Here is a 22,535-nt window from a genome sequence, read left to right on the forward strand (position 1 = left end):
GTCAAATGAGCTATTTGATAATAATTGTGAAACAAAATGCAGTAAAATGTCCGTTTTTCTCTCTAAAACAACAATTGAACAGCTTGTAAATGAAATGTACAAGTAGATTAGAAATTATGAAAGAACTTTTTTTGTAATTCAGAAATGTAATGCAAACAAAGATTTAAATTAGAGGAAAACAAATCAGAACACTTTACTTGGTGATGTGCAAATGACAAATATTTGCAGAAATTTAAAGCTCTATAGCTTTAAAACCACATGTCTGTGACACATTCTGTGGCCATTTCTATGTAACATCTGCTGATTTCAAATAACAGTGGGCAGCTACTTTATGCTTTAGTTATGTATTTATTAAGTGATAGTTTTTAAACATGATGTGAGAGAAATTCCTGGTCAAGCCCTGATGACAATGCATTTAATGAACTAAGAGGCAAGTTTGCAGTCAAGTGTATCTTATATGTGGCTAGATTTGCATTCTTTATGGAGCAAATGTTTAGTCTGTTAAATCAAACAAAAGCATTTTCTCTACAGCAAACGTGTTGAACTTGCATACTTGAAGGTGCTCTCATATGTGATAAAGGAGAAAATGGCGTCTCAGTGAACTAAAATACTTGCCCAGGATCACATAGTTTGAAACCAGTTTATGAGTCAAGAGCATTATAATTAGGTCGAGTAGATTATTTAAGTCAGCAGACCTGCAGGTCTAATAATATTTTGGGGATTTTTTGAGCCCTGCTAAAGCAGTGATGTGTTCAGTAAGTCAGTGTGGGTCAAATGTTAAGCCCTTGCCGTTTTTCTGGAGATCACATATTAGAGGTTCCATCGCAAAAGTAAACCACAGTGAGGATAGTGAGTCACCCTGTTTGACACCAGACTTCATTATTATTTCTGGCGTCGATCCATTGTTTTTTCCCTTGAAATATGTAGATTCTGTATTCAAGTCTCTTATTAGATCTCAGATATATGCTCTGTATGATGTGATAGTGACTATCAGAGTAAATGCTTTTGAAGTGTCTATAAACAGCACTTTAAGCACGTTTTTATTCTTAGATGACCCTTTTATGGTAGTCTGTAGTTTCAGGTATTCAAAACATCCTCTCACTTTTATGAAGCCTTTCCATCTGTTATTAAAGTTTACAAAATTAGTGAACCTTTTCATTAAGACATTTGTTAGTAACTTCATGAATGCTGTAGCAGTTGTAATTGGTCTCCAGTTGTTTATTTTCTTCAACTTGTTCACATGTACTTTCTTATGAATTAATATTGGTTGTTTTTTTCTATTATACATTCCGGGACTCTTTTAATTTCAAACCAAGTCGATAGTATTCTGGGCAGCAAACTTATGGCCTGATCTATACATTGTCTGAGAGGGTACTCCAGTGCAATGGGGATGGAGTCCCACCCTACCAATATAATGGCTCACCCACTAAATTTAATTGCAGGCAGACCTTAAGTTTAGCCGTAGCGAAGTCTACTCTGTCTCTGCCGTGGACAAACTTCTCCAATGGCCCTGGGATTAAGGGTAATTGGAGAGATGGCTGGTAAAACCTGGTGGTGAGGAACAGTAAAACCATTCCAATGCTCCACTTGCCATGGGAAAAGCCTCCCATGGCAAGGGAAGCATTTTTTTTTATTTCCAAAAATAAAATCCCATTTCAGGATTTTCTTTTTGAAAAGAAATAAAGAATACTGTTTGCTGCAAGGCTGCGTCTTTTTTACGGAGCCCTTCTGCAAACAATAATGCATTGACAGGAAGCAACATGGCAGCGGTTCCTGCTAATACCTTAATCAATGACCTCCTGCTTGGCAATCATTTATAAATTAGGTGGGCAGCATCTCCACGGTGGGGGAAGGAGTAATTAACTCCACCCCCATAGCGGAATGGTGAGCAACCCACCTAAATATAAGTCAGGTCCTTATTTCTTTCTTGTGAACATCATGCACATTATTTACGTCAACATTGTCAGGCTCCACAGCTTTAAATTGGCTTCTTCAAATGCATCTGTTATTTTAAGAGTTGCGATTTCTGTACACAGATGTTCTTAGTCCTATTCTGCTGGGATCTGGTCAATTGGAACGAATTTCGGGTTTTTCTTTTTTTCTTTTTCAATAATATCTTTGTAACATTGATAAATATCATCAGCACCATTCTGCCCCATCAGTAATTTTCCTGGCAAATTGTATTTTGATCCTTCTTGAACATTGCCTGATATTTTTTAAAGCTGCCCTTTGACTTTGCTTACCTTTTCTTATACCTTTTATTGATCTGTCTAATTTTCTTATCAATTGTGGGTCCAATACTTTGAACTGAAACAGTTTGATTCTCGTCTTGAGCCGTGCTCTCAGGACCATTTTTGTTAGGTGTTTCATTTTGATGTTGGTTAGCTGGTTTTGAATTGATATTGCTGGTATTTTCTGTGATATAAAACACAATTTCTTCCATCACAAATATACAAGCTTGGTGTTATGGATTTAAAAAATATTTTAGACTTCTGATTATCTGTCATTCAAATCTCGAAGGCTTTTGATTTTAGGGACTATTTTTCTAATTATAAAGTCTTTATACCGTTCTTTTATTGTTCCTTCTGATATTTCTGGTAAAATCATTAGAGTCACTTTCAATATTGCTGGATACTTGATGCATATTGATACCACGTTTTTTTCTTTTCTCTCTTATATCCCGTTCTTTCACTGCAGTCTGTTTGCTATTTTTATTATTGAAGTGTGGAATGCATAAGTACATTTATTTACCTTCTACTTTCACCTAATTTTCCAAATCAGTTATCAGCAATATTTTATCTTTTTACGAAAGTTTTATAGGATTGCTGCTTAGTATAGCAGAGAGTCATGCATCATTTTGTGCTTTTAGGTGTGCTTGTCTTGCACACAGTGATTAACCCTGGGTGGACAACTACGCTAGGCTCGCATAGTTTGCGCTACTTCGCACTACGCGAATTGCACGGAGCACATTGCGAACACGCGTAGAGTAGCGGTCATTTTTTGCTTGCTCGCGGTCCTCAACGTTAAGTTGGCGACCACGAGCGAGCAAAATGACACCTCGGAGAGACTTTTTCCTTGTTTGCGATCAGCAACATCAAGTTGGCGATCGCGAGTGCAGAAAATAAACCTACCGGCGAGATTCTGAACGTGGGGAGGTTAGATTTCTCATTGCGAGTAGTCGTGTATGCTCGCGACCGCTCGCAATGAGAAACTCCCTGTCTGCCTTAGGAAAGCTGCCGCTCGAGTAAAAATCTACTACAGCGGCAGAAAACGACAGCTCACACTGTGCAAGATGCTGTTTTCAATGATTACACAGTGTGGACAAGCATCCGGCACTGTGCAATCATCGTGAACAGTGCACTACACAGTTCGCTTAGCGCTACGCGTAGCTCGAGTAGTGAAAAAGTGCACTTTGCGTAGCTATGCGCAGCGCCACTTCGCAAACTACACCCAGGGTTAACGGTGATACTCCAATTCGTGTAGTAAATCTCAAATCACAAAATCTAAAAAGGAATTGTAACTCTTCTTTCTTAATTTTACCTTTGCACTTGGTACAGTGAAATGCAATGTTATGAAATTCGGCTTCTTTGTCACATTTCAAACAGTACAATTTTAGGTGAAAGCATCTGTATTTGTTGGAGGCTGTTTTTTTAAGTTCTAGGTTCCTATTATGTCTCCACAAAAATTGCAATTGTATTTCCGTTGGGATATTTCCAATAGGTGACTTTCTTGGTGACATAATAGGAATGCAGCACAACGCAGTTGGAGCAGACTAAGTACCGTCTGCCCCAGTGGGTTGTCACGCTGGGAGCAAGAGATCCCATCCCGACCTTACCTAGCTCACCCTGTGAGGGGCCAGGGCAGTTGCTGGTGGAGTGCACAGACAGGGTCAATCTCCCACTGCACCTTAGACCACGAAAAAGCTGCTGCAAGAAGGTTATAACACTCTCCCCGGAGCGTAGAACCACCTGCCACCTCAAAGGGTTCCCAGCCAACCTGAAGCCAGTCACAGTGCTCCACTGTGGAGGAAAGACACCCTGTGGCGGCTGGGTATACCAAGGCATTGGTCCTGCGCAGTGAATCCGCCCTCCTGGGTGCCAACCTCTCGGTTGTGTTGAATCCTCTGGGCAGACTGCACAGACCCCACCGGTTTACTTTCTTAACAGTTTCAGTCCATCTTGAACTTACGCTTTAAAGTTCTTTCAAATGTTCCCATACAATACTTCTTGGCTATCGGTCTTCCACCCATATTTAGCCCTATATGGTGTTTACCACTCAGTTTGGGCTGCAATTTCAAGCAACCCAACTCCTTTAGAACCTGATCCTTGTACACACTGGGAGCTGCTACTAGCCCAACACTCTCAATCAGGTGAACGTCGATCAGAAAGCCTTGGGCCCATGGACCGATGCCAGGGAATCAGTCTTCTGTACACCACATTTCCAACGCCCACTACTAGCCAGGGATTCATTGCTGGGTCCTCCCCCCTTCACTTGCTATTACTGAGTGTGTCCTGATTAGCTTCTGTTCTTCTGCTTTGTAATATGCTCTTTCGCACGGGGTGGGGAGGCACAGAGGCAGATCCAGATTCATGACCCAAGCCTGCAGGAGCAAGCATTTAAACCTGCACCCACAGGCATTAAGGGGGCTTTCCCTGCCCTAGCTGATTTGATTTGATTTGATTTAGAAATGTATGGAGTGCAGCAATCACCCGAGGGCATCAAGAGGCAGAAGCTGCAGAATTTAGCTCCTGAGGCAGTGCATGTGTACAGCCACATGCATTACGCAGCCAGGCACCCTGTTTTTTTCAGGCCGGGGCAGACCAAGCGCCTACCACCCCACCAAGTTCTGGAAGGCCATGCGTGCCAGCGGTAAAACTGTGGAGATTGCCCTGCGACAGGTGATCAGCGATCTGATCTTGGGGGTGTCCAAGGGAGCAGAGCCCCCTGCAAGAGCCCCAGTCATGCCATGGTAGGGCTCCTTGGCTATTGACATTCAAGCGACCCTCAGACAAGTGTCCTGGGAGGAACCTGAGGCTGCAAGGTGCGTTTGAAGTGTCAAAGATCAATGTGACCTGCAATGAACTATAATTCTTGCAGCTAGCTGCATTCTTAATTGACGTGCAAGATGAGTGATCCACCGCCAAGAGTTTTAGGCACCTTTGTCACAGTTCGCCCACCTGTGGGAGCAGGAAAGACACCTGTCATCCACCCCCCATGTGGTGAGACAGTCCAGCACCCCATGAGGGTTCCCCTCTGAAAGTCGGCCTACACAGAGGGTTCCCCTCTGAAAGTCGGCCTACACAAAGAGAATTTCCAGGCACTATGCCTGGGAATGCCACCCAACCGCCACAGCAGACTGCCCTGTGAGAGACTCCCACAGCAACGTAGGCAGGCAGCTCCACTAACGAACCCTATGGACAAGGTTGTACAAGTCTTGAAACCCCAGCCTGGCTACAGAGGACCAGACAGCCAGATACCTGGCAACTAACGAGGGTTGCCCACCTGCACATCAGCCATCCAAAACCCTCCGAGGCCAGTGCGAACAAGGGCTCAAGCCCTGCATGTCAAGAGTCCCCAGCTTAGGCACCAGCCTCAAGCCATTCTGCCATGTTGCCCCCCTCCACCCTGGTGGGATACACCGAGGAGAGAAGAGTCAGGTTTCCCCACACCTTCAAAGTGACTCACCTGGTTTTGGTCCATGCGTAGAAGCTTTAGCCGTTTATGGGCCTTCTCCTCCTACCCTTTGAAACAGTTATTTCTGCCACCAAGGGGCACAGCATCTCCTCCAAGAGGAGCCAAGGTTCCTTTGTGGCCCTTGTTCCTTCTCCCCTAGGTTGTTCTGTGCCCCAAACCAGGCCACTTCACAGTCACTTGAAACCTGGGCAGGCGGAGATCAGTCAGGGGTTGGCCCAGGTGGCAGAGCCTTTAGGGGGTCCCAGACTGGAGAACCACAGCAACTCAGTTACCCCAAGGGGTGGGTTGGGTGTGCATGGGGTCCATTTTGGGACGGCAGTCTCTTGCATCATGCCCTTATCAGAGGGGCTGGGGAGTCACCCGGCCCACTCCTTGCATGTCAGTTGAATCCCCCATGTAGAGGAGCCTCTCCAGTGCCCAGTGCTTACCCAAGTGCCCATTGGCTATGGACCGCTCCTTTGGCCAGGATGCATAAAGGGAGGGCCTGGCCCTGAATCGTGGGTTCCATCTGTAAGGCAGCCGAGGGTTCGGGCTGGTACCATCAGGCATTGGGGCCGCTCACTCATTAATAATTATTTCTCAGGTTCACCTACTGAAACTTTGTTACGACCTTTACTTCCTCTAGATAGCCAACTTGGATTGTCTTCTCGGTGCTCCAGCAGGGCCATTACTGACCCGGTGGGGCCGATCCAAAGACCTCATTAAACTATCTAATCAGTAGTATCGACGGATGGTGTTTATAAAGGACAGGAACTTAATCAACGCAAGATTATGCAGGTGCGGTGCGTCCACTGGGGCGCAGGGGCACAGCCCCCCGCCCGCAGCCGCCCACAGCTCCCTCGGAGTTTCTGTTGAAAGACGCCAAGGCGGGAGAACTGACATTCCAATCATGTCAGTCAGCATGACATCACATCGCCCACCCCCTTCAGAGTCTGAAGGGGGTGGGTGGGGTGGTGTCATGTTGACTGATATGATGATGTCACCAGGGCAAGCAACCCAAGTGCGCATGAGTGGGGACGGAGGGTGAATTTTTTACACATGCCCACTCATGCGCACTTACGTTTGCGCTTTTTTGCGCATGCCCATTAGGAGCCCTTCGGGTTCCTAATGGGCGTGCAGCGGGCGAAGAGAAACCTGTGCCCCAAGCCAATCCTGGTGCTGCAGCAGCGCCAGGATTGACTGCAAGGGGCTGCCAGTCTCCATTTGTGACGTGAGGCGCCAAGGGGTCGGGGAGCAGAGGTGGCGCTGACCCGGACCAGCGGTGACTGAGGTAAGTTTTCTTTTTTTTATTTAATATTTAATTCCCCCACCCCGTGCGACATCACTCCCCCCCCCCCCCCCCCAGCCGCGACTGCTGGCTATGATGCTTCGTTGTGCAATTGCGAAACATACTGTAACTCTACAATGGCTCAGCCACTACGACTGAATGCATTAATACTTGAACGTGTTGCGCTGCTTAGAAATAATGTGTATGGATCGCTCTAATGGCGTAGGCAGTGTGTGTAGTAGAAATGCATTGCGTGCTGTTATCTGACCCGCTGCCCCTGTTAATGCTTTTTGCAAGCTCGCTGAAGAAATGGCAGCATCCTTTTGGCACTGCTTGCTTGGAAGCACATGTACTCAAGAGAGTGCTTCTGTGCTGTCTCTGAACCCCTGCTGAAGAACCGGGTTTTAGAACCCAGTGGCGCCTGGGGAAACGCCCAATGTCTTCGAGTTCACCTGTCTTAGAATACAGAGACACGGGATAATTCTTGGTGACGTCAAAGATCAAATTTATTGGCTGCAACCAGGAACAGAGCTCTACGAAGTACGGCACAAGTAGGTTCGTCAGAAACTGCTCAATTTTCGTAGTGCGAGATATCGTCTTTTATGCTAAAAATCACATTCCTGACAAACATCCATTATTTACGAATGGTCCAATCAAAGGTAACATTGCAAAAGGTATCGCATGACGCCAAACCCACTTTTCAGTTGTCCAGCCCACCATCAATTACACGGGAAAGCCTAACATTCTTTCTCGGACAGGCCAGACAAACCCATATTAAAAGATATCATAAACAGACCATAAAAGAAGGAACAGAAACAGATGAGAATCAAGATACAAGGGTGTGTGCGTGTATAATAAAGTAAACAATGTCCTGTTCTTTGATCTCTATCTCGATCAACTACCGGACAAGGAACTGGCTTAGCAAGGCTAGCTTCAGGCAACGGGGTCATTTCGCTCAGGTCATCTAGAAGTCAACTAAAGCATACGTGTACCAAAGACTCGTTCGGCCGTAGTCATCGGCCTATGTGAGGGCAACCACAAAATGGCTGCCGTACACAAAATGGAATCCGAAGGTTCGAAACGAAATCCCTAAATACGTCGTGAATCCATCAGTGTAGCACGGCGAAATCACTCGTACATACCGCACTCACTAGATACGGTTCACTACTATCGAATTTGTAGCAAAACTATGACCTTCATAAAACGGGTTCAGAATTCACGGAACCTCAGACCCTCCTTTTGCCCTTACATAGGCAATAACCTAAACTCACGTCAATCTGAATCCAGGTCTATATTCATCAGATCATCAAGATGTTGCTGGAGCATAATCCTAGTACTTAGTAACTCTCTTGATACAGGTCTCCTCGCACAAGGAGTAGCACAGAGGCCACATATAGCAGGAGCACACTGTACGCAAAGACAGAACAGGAAAAGAATCGCTAAAACCATCCCAATGATCATCAGAATCTTCCATCCCCAAGTGGATAACAATCCCCAAACTGGAGCTCAGCAGTCAGGTTACTAAGGGCACCAGTAGTCTCCACTATGGTGGACTCAACCACTCTCGTCAATTGCCGTATGTTCCTACTATTGACCATAGGTCCCCAAAACGGCAGCAAACCCTTCAGAAAATCTCCCAATTCTTGTCCTGAAGTATCTTCCTTACTGAAGACACCTCTAGCAATTCTCGTTCTATGGTAATCTGCGGCTGCAGTATACTTAGGAGGCAACAGAAACGAAACATAACATGTACCCGAAAAATCAGGGGGCAACCATGTGTATGCTCTGTCATGGCAGACAAAATACGTACCCTTAGCTGCTGAAAACGATGGGGAAGTCTGGGACGCAAAAACATACGTCTCAGTGGAAACACTCTTCCCTAACTGAGCTCTTGGATTCTTGGCATTACCTTGCAGACAAAAATGACCACGATGGGGTACGATCCAAATCGGAGATGATCCTTTCCTTCGCTGCTTTTTACTCAGACTAACACCATATCCAAATCACGTTCCAACCAATACATGCTCGTGTCTCGTTTCCAGGAATAGTCCCATAGAAATTAATTCCTCTAATCATGTCTACTATTCCCTTCACTAGAGCACTATTGCTCGGATTATCTTTCATGGAACGCAGGGGATAAACTTCATGGGCATAAATGAACATCGTCCTATACGCCCATACAGAACCATCATAGCTGAATGGCAGGACCAAATAAGGGATACCTTTATCCGTAGTATGAGGCATAAGCCCACACACCCAACAATTAGTGGTATTCACCACTAACTGATGCTGATGCAGAAGTTGAACAAAGGAATTATTAGCAAATTCCAATCTTCTTATTGATTCGTGTTCAGGCAAAGGATGAAAAGAATGCGAAGAAGTAGTAGTAGGAAAAGACATAGGTTGTGTGGTGGGTGCAAACGTCACTTGAAAAGAGAAAAGTACATAAACCACCACAAACATCGTCATGTTAAGTAGCATTAAAAGACACGTTATCAAAAAACATTTTCTACTCAATAATTTACACAGTATTGTTTTAAAATTAATTTCTTCAACAGCTCTCTCAATCTCAAAAAAATCCATCCTCTAACTGTGCTATTTGCGGCAGTTTATTCTCTTCTGCTCAAGTGTACCTCTGAATGTCCCAGGGAACGCCCTAGAACAAACCAGAACTGTTGACCTTGTGTCTTCCAGCTGTACACTCTGAGTCTTTATACCGCGACCCTACAGCTGAACCCGGATGGCGGTTCGAAAAACAAAAATCGATCAAAAACAGCTTTTCGGATGAGAGAGCGTAGTTTCGAAAGCAAAAAGAAGTTACTTTATTAGTCCATCGACTCTTGGTCGTAAATTATAGCGGCCTTTACCAGGCAATGTCTGATCACGCAACAACAACTCAGGTTCAGTAGAGTCTAGTCTCAAAGAAGGGGACACAGCTTCTTGCAAAATGTCGTTGTCCTCACATTCAGAGCTTGTCCCAACCAAAAACGCGCATCACTGAACGGAATAAAACGTGGCACAGTCTCAGTCTCTGAATCACCAACACCCTCCTGGACCCACCGGTCGTACGGCAGAGGTAAAGAAACCCTCTTACAATGTACGCCGTGGATTCAGTTCTTTTTGCCGTGAACTCTCACTGCGGTGCGCGTCGCCAACAGGACCTGGAATGGTCCAGTCCAGCGGGGCTGATCGTTCTTTGTCCGCTGAAAATTCCGCACTAGAACCCACGAGCCAGGTTCGATGGCGTGTCCTGGATCTTCAGATGCTTGTGGCAATGTATCGTGAACCTGTTGGTGTAAAACACACAATTTAGCCGTCAAATCGTACAAATAATCAATCAGAACAGGGTGTTCAATCTCGCTAAACTTTGTCGGCCTCGGCACTCCCCATATATTTGTCGGGCGGCCGAACACTATCTCGTATGGACTAAGGCCCACTCGAGAATGTACTGTAGTCCTGGTTGACAAAAGTGCCAATGGCAAAGCATCGGGCCATTGAAGACCAGAGCTCGCCTGAATCTTGGCCAGTTTGAGTTTCAAAGTGCCATTGTAGCATTCGACTAAACCAGCTGATTGGGGGTGATTTGCAGCATGGAACTTCTGTCTTATACCTGAACCCTCACACACTCTCTTCATGGCTTGACCCACGAATACACTACCATTATCACTCCACACCATCCTTGGCAATCCAAATATAGGGAAAAATTCCTTGAGTAGGGCTTTAGCTGTGGACAAGGCAGTATTATCTTTCAGGGGGTAAGCTTCTACCCATCTCGAAAAGGCACAAACAACTAAAAGGACGTACTTCAAGTTATTACATCTTTTCATGTGGATAAAATCCAATTGCAAAACCTTGAACGGATACGTCGGAGGCGCAAAATGACCAGCTGGAGTTGGAGTTCCCTTGCCAGGATTATACATAATACAAACCATAAAATTCTTGACCAGATTCTCCGCACACTTAGGAATTCCAGCATTCTGCCATACTGGAGCCAACAACTTACAAATCCCTTTCGCACTAATGTGAGCCATTCCATGCGCCATCGTAACCACTGCAAGCACATATGCATCAGGTAACAACCATCGCTGATGTTCTGACAACTCAATCCAACAACCAGTCAAATCCAATTTTCCCATACTCTCTCTCCATACGTTCAATTCTTTCTCAGTAGCTTCTGCCTGAATTGACTTCACACTCTCTATCGTATCTTCACACATTCCTCTATCCGGAACCCATCTTGCTGGACCCGCAACATACATTCGACTCATCACATCTTTCGCCGCCTCTTTCGCAACTTCATCCGCAAACGCATTACCACGACCAACGTCATCGGTAATCTTCTTATGTGCACTGCATTTCACGATCGCAACTTGCATCGGCAAAGTAAGTGACTCAAGAAGTTCATTCACCAACTGACCATGCTGAATTTTCGTACCATGCGAAGTTAAGAACCCACGTTCTTTCCACAAGCGACCAAAACTATGAGCAACTCCAAACGCATACTGGCTATCGGTATACACAGTCACTCGCTTTCCTTTCGACAACACACATGCTCTCGTCAGTGCAATCAACTCGGCTACTTGAGCGGAATTTTGTGGGATACGTGCAGCTTCAACAATCATATGCAAAGTCGTAACCGCATATGCTGCAGTCGTATCACCATTCGGAAGATTAAAGCATGAACCATCCACCCATAAAGTACCATCAGACTTCACAAGAGGAGTATCCTTTAGATCGATTCTACCCTTCGTTTCTTCCTCTGTCCTAAGAAAGCAATCATGTTGTTCAAGAACATCCGTTTCTACAGAAATCGGCAACAACGTAGCTGGATTCAACGTGTTGCATCGCTTTATATGAACATGACTCGCCAAGAATGTCAACTCGCAACCTGACAATCGAGCACTAGTTAAATGCTGCGTCTTCGTTCTGTTTAACAAAGTATCCACTGCATGTGGAACCATCACAATCAACGTATTATCCATCACCAAACCAGCAGACTGTCGAATAGAAACAGCTGATGCTGCTGTAGCTCTCAAACAACTCAGCAATGCTCTAGCTACCGGATCCAAAGTCGACGAGAAATACGCACATGGACGTTGTTTATCGCCGAACTGCTGAGTCAAGACTGACAATGCACATCCTTCTCTCTCGTGAACATAGAGTGTAAAAGGCTTACTGTAGTCGGGGGTACCCAACACCGGAGCCGAACGCCATGCATCACACAATTCAGAAAAACTCTTCTGACATTCGTCAGACCAAGGAATAGGATTTGGAGTATCCTTAAGCGTAAGTGCTAACAAAGGCTTTGCGAGCAACGAAAAATTTGGAATCCATTGCCTACAATACAAAGTAATACCCAAGAAAGCACGCACTTCTCTCTGTGTGGTTGGCACATTCATTTTCGCAATCGCTTGAATACATTCCAGGGGTCAATCTTCTTCCCTCCTTCGATAAGAGATGACCTAAGTAGGTCACTTCTTGTCGACAATACTGCAACTTCGAAAGAGACACTTTATGATGGAGGTCAGACAAATGTCGCAACAAAGAAAGAGTAGCTTCTTTACAAATCTCCTCATTATCAGCAGCAACTACCAAATCGTCTACATACTGAATAAGAACAGCACCATCAGGCAAGACAATCGTATTAAGCTGTGTTTTCAAATCTTGACTATAGATGGACGGACTCTCACAATAGCCTTGGGAGCGCTTTTGAACCGGAAACTTCGGCCTCCTAAAGAGAAGCCAAAAATATATCTACTCTCTTCGGCAATCGGGATGCTGAAGAAAGCATTCTTCAGATCAATCACCGAAAACCAGGCAGCTGAAGCAGGAATCATTGTCAGCAAAGCAGTAATGTCCGGAACAACAGGAAACTGTGACACCACAATTTTATTCACTTCTCGAAGATCGATCACAAACCTATGCACAGGCGGTTGAGAAGAATCAGTACGTTTCAGAACAGGCAAAACCGGACTATTGCACACATTACCTCTTGTTTCTTCAATCACACCTTTCTCAATCAAATCATAGATGATCGCTAAAAGTGCTCTTTCACCATCGCTAGAAATCCTATATTGGGGAATACGCGGCAATCTAGCATTCGCTTTCAGCGTCACAACGTATGGTGGAATCTCCAAAAGACCCACGTCATTAGGACCATTAGCCCAAAGAGTATCAGGGAGAGAACGCAATTCCAACGGAAGCCGATCTTTAGACAAATACATCGGTGAGATCACTCTCTTACCCAATGTAAGCTGTACTCCCGAAGGAGAACAATGCAATGTTGCATACAATCTTTTCAACAAATCCAATCCCAACAAATTCTCACCACAACCTGTCGTTAGAATAAGGGGTGCTTCCGATTCACAAGGTCCAACCAAAAGAGACAAAGGACTAGAAACCGGATTACAAACCGGGGCGCCATTCGTCAAGCCAGACAAAGGTGCGCCAGGGGGTTTAGAGTGCATGATAGAACTCTTCGCCGCACCAGTATCCAACAGAAAAGGCTTTGACACACCCGATGTAATCACTTCAACATAAGGTCCACTCTGATCTACTAGAACTAACACAACTCCCTCTCTTTGTCTATGGCTGTCCTAGCAATCATTACCATCAGCACTCTCACTTTCAACATAGTAGTCGTCAGCATAGTACTGAGTCGATCTACCAGACGAAACATTATGTTGATCAAAACAATTCATCGTATTCTGTGGAGGCAAGGAACGTGCATTCTAGGGGAACACACCACGTCCTCTACCTCTAGGAGCTTGCTGAACACCTCGACCTCTCACACCAGACGCACCATTCACACGTTGCAACAGAACCGGACAACTATTCTTGAAATGACCCTCTTCCTTACAATACGCACACTGATTAGGGCCTGGCAGAACACGTTGCTGTGAACCTCTCTGGAACTGCTGAGGTTGCTGAAGTTCACGCTGATTATAACGAGGCGGATACGCCTGTTGCAAAAGAACTTTCGTCTTTAAATCCTTAGTCTTTCTCTCTGCTTTATCTTTCTCATCCTTATCCCTGTTCTCGTAATATTGTGCAGTAGCCAATATTTGGGCCGACAAAGAAACAGCCCATGAACTCTCTGAATCTTTCAAATTATTACACAACTCGGGAAGCAAGTTATGAACAAACTTATCTACAAACAATCTTTGGCCACCTTCCGTACTCATATCTTGACCACTATGGTCGATAAACGTCTCTTCAAACCTAGTGAAGAAATCAGACACACTTCCATCTTTCTTCTGCTTACATGCAGACAATTTATCCCAATTCACTCACATAGCAGGCATCAAAGTCTTCATATAATTAATTATCCTACCAGGAGGTTCTGCAACTAAAGCTTCAGGATTAGCTCCTCCACCCTGTAGACCATCTGCAGCAGTAATATTAGCCCATGTATCACCTAGCTCTGCTGCATGATCCTTGTGACGAATCTTCGCACACAAAGGCTGAGGAACTACATTCCCAAACAACATGTCTATATCTGCTAAATTCATGACACACGCGTCAGCTGTCTGTGATAACTCCTTATAATACCCTGTAGGATTCTTGCGGGGATCAGGTAAAGTCTGCTTAAGGGCCAAAACTTCAGCTCGTTTCCACGGAACATGCACCCAAACACGCTGGAAAAGAGCATCTACAGCTTGAATACCATTGTTAACATCGGCCTGAATTGCCTCTTTCCATACCGGAGGAACCTCTCTCATTGGATACTGTCTCACTTTTCTCCTAACAGAAGGATCAGGTTCAAACAATGACCTAGAAGGACATTCACCCCTAAACGTAAGCAATGTCGCAACTGCTTTCTCAACGTCTAAACGCACTATCGTTCTTTTCGCAAAATCGGACTGTACCTTAAACAACTCTGATGGAGTCTGACCCAACTCACCATCTTCCCATTCCTCACGGAGGAAAGTACACATGTTATCGAAGACATATCTCTGTTTTGGTGCTTCCCATTGTCGGAAGACATCCATAACTGACTCTAAATCATATCTCGAAGAATTCGTAACCCATCTACGAGCCATAAGATCCAACACTGCCCGTTCTTCGGGACTCGGAAACTGACTACGCAACTGTTTATGCTTAAATACAGGAGTCACACTCAATGACTCAAAGAAAGGAGACAAAAGACCAGCAACAGTATCAGTCATTCTCTTTGGAACAGAAGGAGAAGTGTTCATAAGGACAGGAGACAAAGCAGGCTGAGATAAAGCAAACATAGAAGTAGTAGCAGGAGAAGCAGCAAGTACAGGAGAAAAAGTCGAGGAGTTTGAGGTGTAGGGGTTTGAGGCGGAACTGTTAGCAAAGTCGGCGGCCCTAGAAGAGGCTGCGCCAAAGGAGGAGGAACCAACTGAAGAGGAGCTGGCGGCTGTACAACAACATGAGGCTGAACAGCTGGAGGTTGCGCATTTAAAGGTTGCGGAGGTGCTGTAGTACTCTGCACATAAGGTGGTGGCGAACTTAACAAATGTGACATCAAAGGATCCTTTTCAGAGTCCTTCGTTGCACCTTGGAGAAGAGGTGACAAGGCTGGATAACATTTATCAATGGCCATTTTACGTTGCCTATGCAACTCGTCACTCGCCTGTTCTTCTTCATTATCTTTAAACTGCGTAGCAGCTTGCATTATCAATATACCCTTCTCTCTTTTATCTCTTTTCGCTTGTTTGATTTCTCTGTTTGGCTTCCTTTCGCCAGAGGCGGAAAGAGTCAAACATTGCCGGCCGGGCTTTTTTCTTAAAAAGTTTAACTTCCAAATTATCTAAAATGTCTGTGTCATAGCTACCATGTTGAGGCCATTTTAAAACACCGTCTTTCCTGGTGTATCGGACCCACAACGCATTATACGTAATGGGGCCCACACCATGTTTAGAATTGAGCTCATAAGTCGGAGTTCCAACCGGAGGTATCGGACACGAATCCTCCAATCGGGAATCCCTGTTACAACTACAACAAAATATCTTTCCAAATTTGCTTAGACCAGGCCTCTTCACTCACTGATCTAGCTTCAAACTACAAGGGATTACCAAAAACGATAGTCTCGCAAATATAAGAGTCCCTCGACTTTGGCACTTGCAAGTTCCAAATCAAAGATCCCGAAGGAAACCCAAAACTAAGGACTGGGAGACACTCCACTTATACTTAACTGAAGTATCGATCACGCCACCAGAAGACCCGTCTATCGTCTCGCTCTACAAATCGTCACAAAGGCTCCAAGACAGGGTGACAGTCAGGGCAGCAGTCCTTCATAGCCATCGGAAAGCGGGAAGCCTCGCAGCAAAAACCTTCAGTCCACGTTCGACATGCCGGGGTCGATGAAGTGGGGGGCCCCTTCCAGAATTTCCTAACGAAGCTCCTCGCGATCTTCAGGCTTGGACCGGTATCACTGAAGTCGCCCCACGTTGGGCGCCAACTGAAGAACCGGGTTTTAGAACCCAGCGGCGCCAGGGGAAATGCCCGATGTCTTTGAGTTCACCTGTCTTAGAATACAGAGACACTGGATACTTCTCGGTGACGTCAAAGATCAAATTTATTGGCTGCAACCTGGAACTGAACTCTACGAAGTACGACACAAGTAGGTTCGTCAGAAACTGCTCAATTTTCGTAGTGCGAGACATCGTCTTTTATGCTAAAAATCACATTCCTGACAAACACCCATTATTTACGAATTGTCCAATCAAAGGTAACATTGCAAAAGGTATCGCATGACGACAAACCCACTTTTCAGTTGTCCAGCCCACCATCAATTACACGGGAAAGCCCAACATTCTTTCTCGGACAGGCCGGACAAACCCATTATAAAAGACCACAACCCATATCATAAACAGACCATAAAAGAAGGAACAGAAACAGATGAGAAGCAAGATACAAGGGTGTGTGCGTGTATAATAAACTCATCAATGTACTGTTCTTTGATCTCTATCTCGATCAACTACCAGACAAGGAACTGGCTTAGCAAGGCTAGCTTCAGGCAATGGGGTCAGTTTGCTCAGGTCATCTAGAAGTCAACTAAAGCATACGTGTACCAAAGACTCGTTCGGCTGTAGTCATCGGCCTACATGAGGGCAACCACAAAATGGCTGCCGTACACAAAATGGAACCCGAAGGTTCGGAACGAAATCCCTAAATACGTAGTGAATCCATCAGTGCAGCATGGCGAAATCACTCGTACATACCCCACTCACTAGTTACAGTTCGCTACTATCGAATTCGTAGCAAAACCATGACCTTCATAAAACGGGTTCAGAATTCACAGACCCTCACTGCGCCTCACTTGCCTCAGAGCTCCGGGCACAGCCAGCGAGTGAGGCCAGTTGTACAGCACAAACCCGTGCTGCACATCCCCACCTCTAGGCGCTTTCATCGTCAGGAGGCCTTCTAGTTATGCTTTTCAGCCAGCAATACTCGCTTTCTGCTTGCCCCTGCTAGCTTCTTGTTTTATTTGTGCAAGGGAGGATGATGGGGAGGGAGTCCAAGGCTGTGCATGTCAGGAGGGTGTCATCCTGTGCAGTCTGAACTTCTGTCTCAATCCTGGGTGGCGATGCCACCCTGCGTGTGAGACACAGCTGGTTCTGTGCACTAGTGAGGACCTTGTGTGCAAAGGAAGGAGTTCACACGGGTGCGGAAGTGGCACAGAGGTTATAAAGAGTGTGCACTTCGTTCCAGATCCTCCGGCATGCGAGGTCGATCGTGTGCTTTGCTCTGCTACCCCGTGAATCCGTGTACAAGCGGTGAGATGTGGCTGTTGTGGGCAAAGCCCCTGTGTGCCAGGAGAGACTCTGCGCCCTAGAATATCCCCTGGGCACAGCCTAGCTCTACAGTAAGCACTTTTTCCCAGGGCAGGCCTACTCTGCAACCCCTGCCCTTGAACTGCGAGCCAAGAGATTACAATCTTTACTGCAAGGGGGTCAAAGCACGTAATCAGCTTGTTTTAAATAGCTCTCCACAGCAATGCTTTCTGCCCACATGCCGTGCTGTCCTGGCTGAAGAGCTTCCGGCAGCAGGGTCATGAGAAGTGCAGGACAGGGTCTGTTTACTCTTTATTTTTTTTATTTTTTTTAAATTTTTATTAGGAAACCTCAGGATTACATCATGTACAAAGCAAGGAAGGGCCAAAAGGCCATCATACATTATCATCAGATGTCAAAATATCTTGCAACAAAGGATAACCACACTGCGTACTCAAGCCCGACTGGCAGTATTAAATCAGGATTAGCGACCAAGATTACCCACAGTGTAACAGGATATATGAGGATTCCAATTTATAATAAAGTTGAAGGATCAAACGAAAGGCAATATTACGATACCAGTTTCAAGCTATTTACGTACGAGGATATTAGCCTTCAGTTGAACGTACCAATGGGAGAACAATAGGTAAGTAGAAATCCAAGAGCAAACCCACCAAACCACAGTGACCCACTCACGAAGCAAGCAATGTCGACAGGATCTCGTAGCATAAAGGGACACAAACAATGATCCTCCCATGGAACCCAAACCCCGGACTCCAACTATAAGAAGATGGAAAGAGGAAGATTATATCATAAAGAAACAAGAAGGAAGAAAGGAAAAGCGGGCCATAGAGACAAAGAAGAAACAAAAAGCACGTCCCACCCCCACCCCCCACCCTGCATGCAGCGGAAGGCCACGGCCCCCCCCCCCCCATAGGCATGCCTGTCGCCCCAGGAAAACCCAAAGAAGGGAAAATAGGAGGAGGGCCCAAGCTCCGGCCCCTGACACGCCCCCCCCGCCCATCCTGAAAAACCACCAAGTGAGCCCACCATAATGGAGGGCAAGCAGCAATACACAATCGTCCCAATCACCCCTAGTCACCATCGTAAGCAATGTTTTCATCCGGCACCAAAAACATCCAGTAAGCACGTAAGTCCGAGTTCAGCCTTGGCCGGTACGAACTAAGGCAGCAATACGTCGCACATCGGGAGGAAGCAAGGTCAATGAGTCCGCAGTCCCTTTTGGAGCCAATGCAGCAGCAAGACAGAGCAAAAAAGTCCACACAGCAGAGCAACTCCAGAGCACCTTAGCCATCGAGGAAGGCAGGCAATGCAAATCGGGAGCATAGGTAGCCAGCCGGACGGTGTAGAAGTCAGCAAACATAGCAGATCGGCCACACGTCCCACCAAGTTCGTTGTCCAGTTGCACACACTTTAGAGAGTCCCCATTGCTGACAAACCGGGAAAGGACGGGCTCCGGCTCGATATCCTGGCCATCCACTTTTGTACAACTCGCCGTCGCCTGTGGGAAGCCACAATCGTCCAGCGACTGCTCAGGGCAGAGTGCAGGTCTTTAAGGGCCAGTAGGATGTCTCGCGTTGTGGGTTTCATCGCCAGTCCACCAGTCTATGTAGCGCACCTCTCCCCCAGGGAACCTCAAGGCAGGCGAGGACACAAACCCCTCCGAGAATTGGATAGTCAATGGCCGCCAACAGCATAACGATGGGTCTTATCAGGCACACTCACAGTCGAGATCACCCACCAAGCTATTAGGCGCTTACCAGGCGTGCCCGAGAGCTCCCATAGAGCAGCATTGCGAGGAGAGCTGTCGGCCGCCGGCAGTATCCGGGGTAGGTCGGGGCTGGAACGTTCGGCAAGAAGTATCGCCGAGTAAACAATCAGGACCAGGCTCCGGCGAAAACCTTTGTCGGGCAGGCCGAGGGGCGCCAGCGCTGTTCTTCAATCGGCAGTATCCGTTCACGGCCAATTACGAACCCGGTCTGGCTCACCAGGCGAAGATGGGCGGCCGGAGCCGATGTCGTTCAATCGCACTCCGGCTGCTGCGTCACTCGAGGTCCCGGCTCACACAGTGCAAGGGACGGGAAGTTTGCGACGATGGATCTCGGCCGTGGGAGACCGATTTCGGGCCGGAGTAACACTGCTGAGCTCCACAGGCAGTCATCAGTACGTGGCTGCAATCAGGACGCAGGATGGATGTCAGGATAGTGCGGGAGGTAAGGGCGATCGGCGGAGCCGGGCTTCTATGCGGCCATTTTGGCCGCCGTCTCGGCTCCTCCCCCTACTCTTTATTTTTATCAAAACAGTCCTTCATGCCTGGCTAATATCCCGAGATTTCAGCAATCCCTTGTAGCATAAATAAATAGGTCAGCATGGTTATTCTATTGCCACTTTGGTCATGAGGTATTCATCCTATGACAGTAGTGAGAGTGCATTGATATGGGGGCACTTAATAAGAACAATCTGTGACCCAGACAGGTACAAATTAAGACATCGCGCAAGTCTCAACATGTAAGGCTGCACTGTTAGGACCATGTTATGTCCCTTAGTTAGACCTTGCAAAAGCCCCTTGTAGGTTGTTCGAGCTCGCTTGCTCGCCATACTGCAGTGCGACAATTTTACGCCCCACCACTTTTAAAAGTCACCAGCCACCACTGAGATTATGATCCGCACCTACTGGGAATTCTGTGTTCTTGGTAAACTATTGCAATCCCCAGTGCCTATCATGAATGGGTATCAGTGCATTGCCTTCCCTGTCGGCGAAGGGTAGACACACGCTGATCCATTCAGTGTAGCACGCTTGCAGCTACGGAAATCTAAGGGTATCACAGACCTGTTATTGGTTGATCTCATATGTCGGAACGCCACATCTCCTTCTAAGAAGTTGAGCATTAACCGCAGGGCACCATGTAACTAGTTAGCTTGGAGGAGTCTCCTTTTTATCAGAATTAACCAGACAAATCACTCCACCAAGTAAGAATGGCCATGCACCACCATTCGCAGAATCAAGAAAGCTAAATCTGTCAACCCTCTCGGTATCAGGGCCAGTTGAATTTTGCTGTGTTGAGTCAAATTAAGCTGCAGGCTCCACTCTTGGTGATGCCCTTCCGTCAATTCCTTTAATTTTCACATTTCCTGGAAGCTGCTCAGCGGGTAATGGGAATAACACTGTTGGATCCCTAGTAGGCATTGTTTGTGGTCGGGATAAAAATCTTATCATCTTTTAACGTCTGACTTTCATTCTTGATTAAGGAAAGCATTTTGGCAAATGATTTTGCTTTGGTTTGGTTTGTGCCGGTCCAAGATTTTCACCTCTAGTGTCATAATTCAAATACCCCGGCCATCCCTATTAATCATGGTCCCAGTTGCGAAAACCAACAAAATAAAACTGGAGTGCTAGTTCATTATTCCTAACTGAAGTATACAGGCAAATGGCCTGTTTTGAACACTCACATTTTTCAAAGTAAATGATCTGAACCCCAGGACGATCAGTCAATAGAATCAAGGGAGTGTTGAAAGACAGGCGCTGGAACAAGCATTAGCTCACCTCATGGCGGAACGCTAGCCCAATCCCAAGATCCAACTATGATTTTTTAAACTGCAGCAACTTTAATATATGCTATTGGAGCTGGAGTTACCGCAACTGCTGGCATCAGACTTGCCTCCAATGAATCCGAGTTAAAGGATTTAACATGTACTCATTCCATTTACAAGAACTCAAAAGAGTCCTATATTGTACTTTTTGCCACCACCTCCCTGAGTCAGGAGTAGGTAATTTGCACACCTGATCCCTTCCTTAGATGAGGTAGCCGTTCTCAGGCTCTCACTCCAGAATCAGATCCTAATTCCAATCTCCTGTGGTCACCAAGGTAGCCACAGAAAGTGCCATTGAAAGTTGATAGGTCAGGCATGCGATTGTATCGTCGCCATCAAGGAGACGTGCGATCAGACCAAGGCTATCTAGAGTCACCAGAGTGGCCAGGCGAGCCCGGATTGGTCTTGGCCTGATAAATGCACGGATCCAGGGATCTCAGTGCTCATTAGCATGTATTAGCTCTAAAATAATCACAGGTATCCAAGTAACAGATGGAGCAATCAATGTGTACAACCTCCTGGAGCCATTTAAAACACATATTTTTATTAAACAGTTAATCAGTATACCGCCAATTAATTGATGCATCAATTGCATTATAGGCAGTGCAAATATAAAGACACAGCACATTCACAGTGGTTGGTAGAATCAGATGGAAATTTACGACATACATTTGTGTAAGTACAGTACAGTACAGTACAAGTCTCTCCAACAGAGTATTGCTAAATATTTTATGGAGACCACTCACTGACCCCTGTAGGAACAGCATTGTTTCCAAACTTTCTCCCATTTCTTTGTGCAACCCCGGCTCTGATATACCACCCGCTCTGCATGTTGGCACCAGTCCAAATTGGTTTCCCTTTCTGTTACACACGGGGGTTAGCTTGTTCCCTAGGCCAGTGCTATGTTCTGTTTAGAGGCCCCAGCAGCCAGTACAAGCCATATGCTTTGGTATTCGGGCTAGTCCTCCTCGCCCATTATATTCAAGAGATGACACAGAGGGTGTAGCGGCACCATGTGGCTGGTGACCTGGACCATAACCTCTGTCACCCCTTCCAGTATAGTTGGATTTCCAGGTAATCCCATAATATATGGAAAAGGGAACCCAGAATACCACATCCCTGGCCACAGGGCTGTGTTACATTTCCCCAGTTGGTGCAGGAGTGATCCAGAGAAGTATGATCTATGAAGTATCCTCAATTGTATTAAGCGGAAACTG

The 22,535-nt window shown here is 46.0% G+C and overlaps 2 pseudogenes; both read right to left on the bottom strand.

The window, feature by feature from the left end:
- Nucleotides 1-4,998: 4,998 nt before the first annotated feature.
- LOC147733143 (5.8S ribosomal RNA) lies at nucleotides 4,999-5,149 on the bottom strand (annotated as a pseudogene).
- Nucleotides 5,150-20,312: 15,163 nt separating this feature from the next.
- Nucleotides 20,313-21,971, bottom strand: LOC147733144 (18S ribosomal RNA; annotated as a pseudogene).
- Between the last annotated feature and the right edge of the window lie 564 nt (nucleotides 21,972-22,535).

This window comes from Lissotriton vulgaris, chromosome 2_1 (assembly GCF_964263255.1).
Source record: "Lissotriton vulgaris chromosome 2_1, aLisVul1.2, whole genome shotgun sequence".
Classification (NCBI taxonomy): domain Eukaryota; kingdom Metazoa; phylum Chordata; class Amphibia; order Caudata; family Salamandridae; genus Lissotriton; species Lissotriton vulgaris.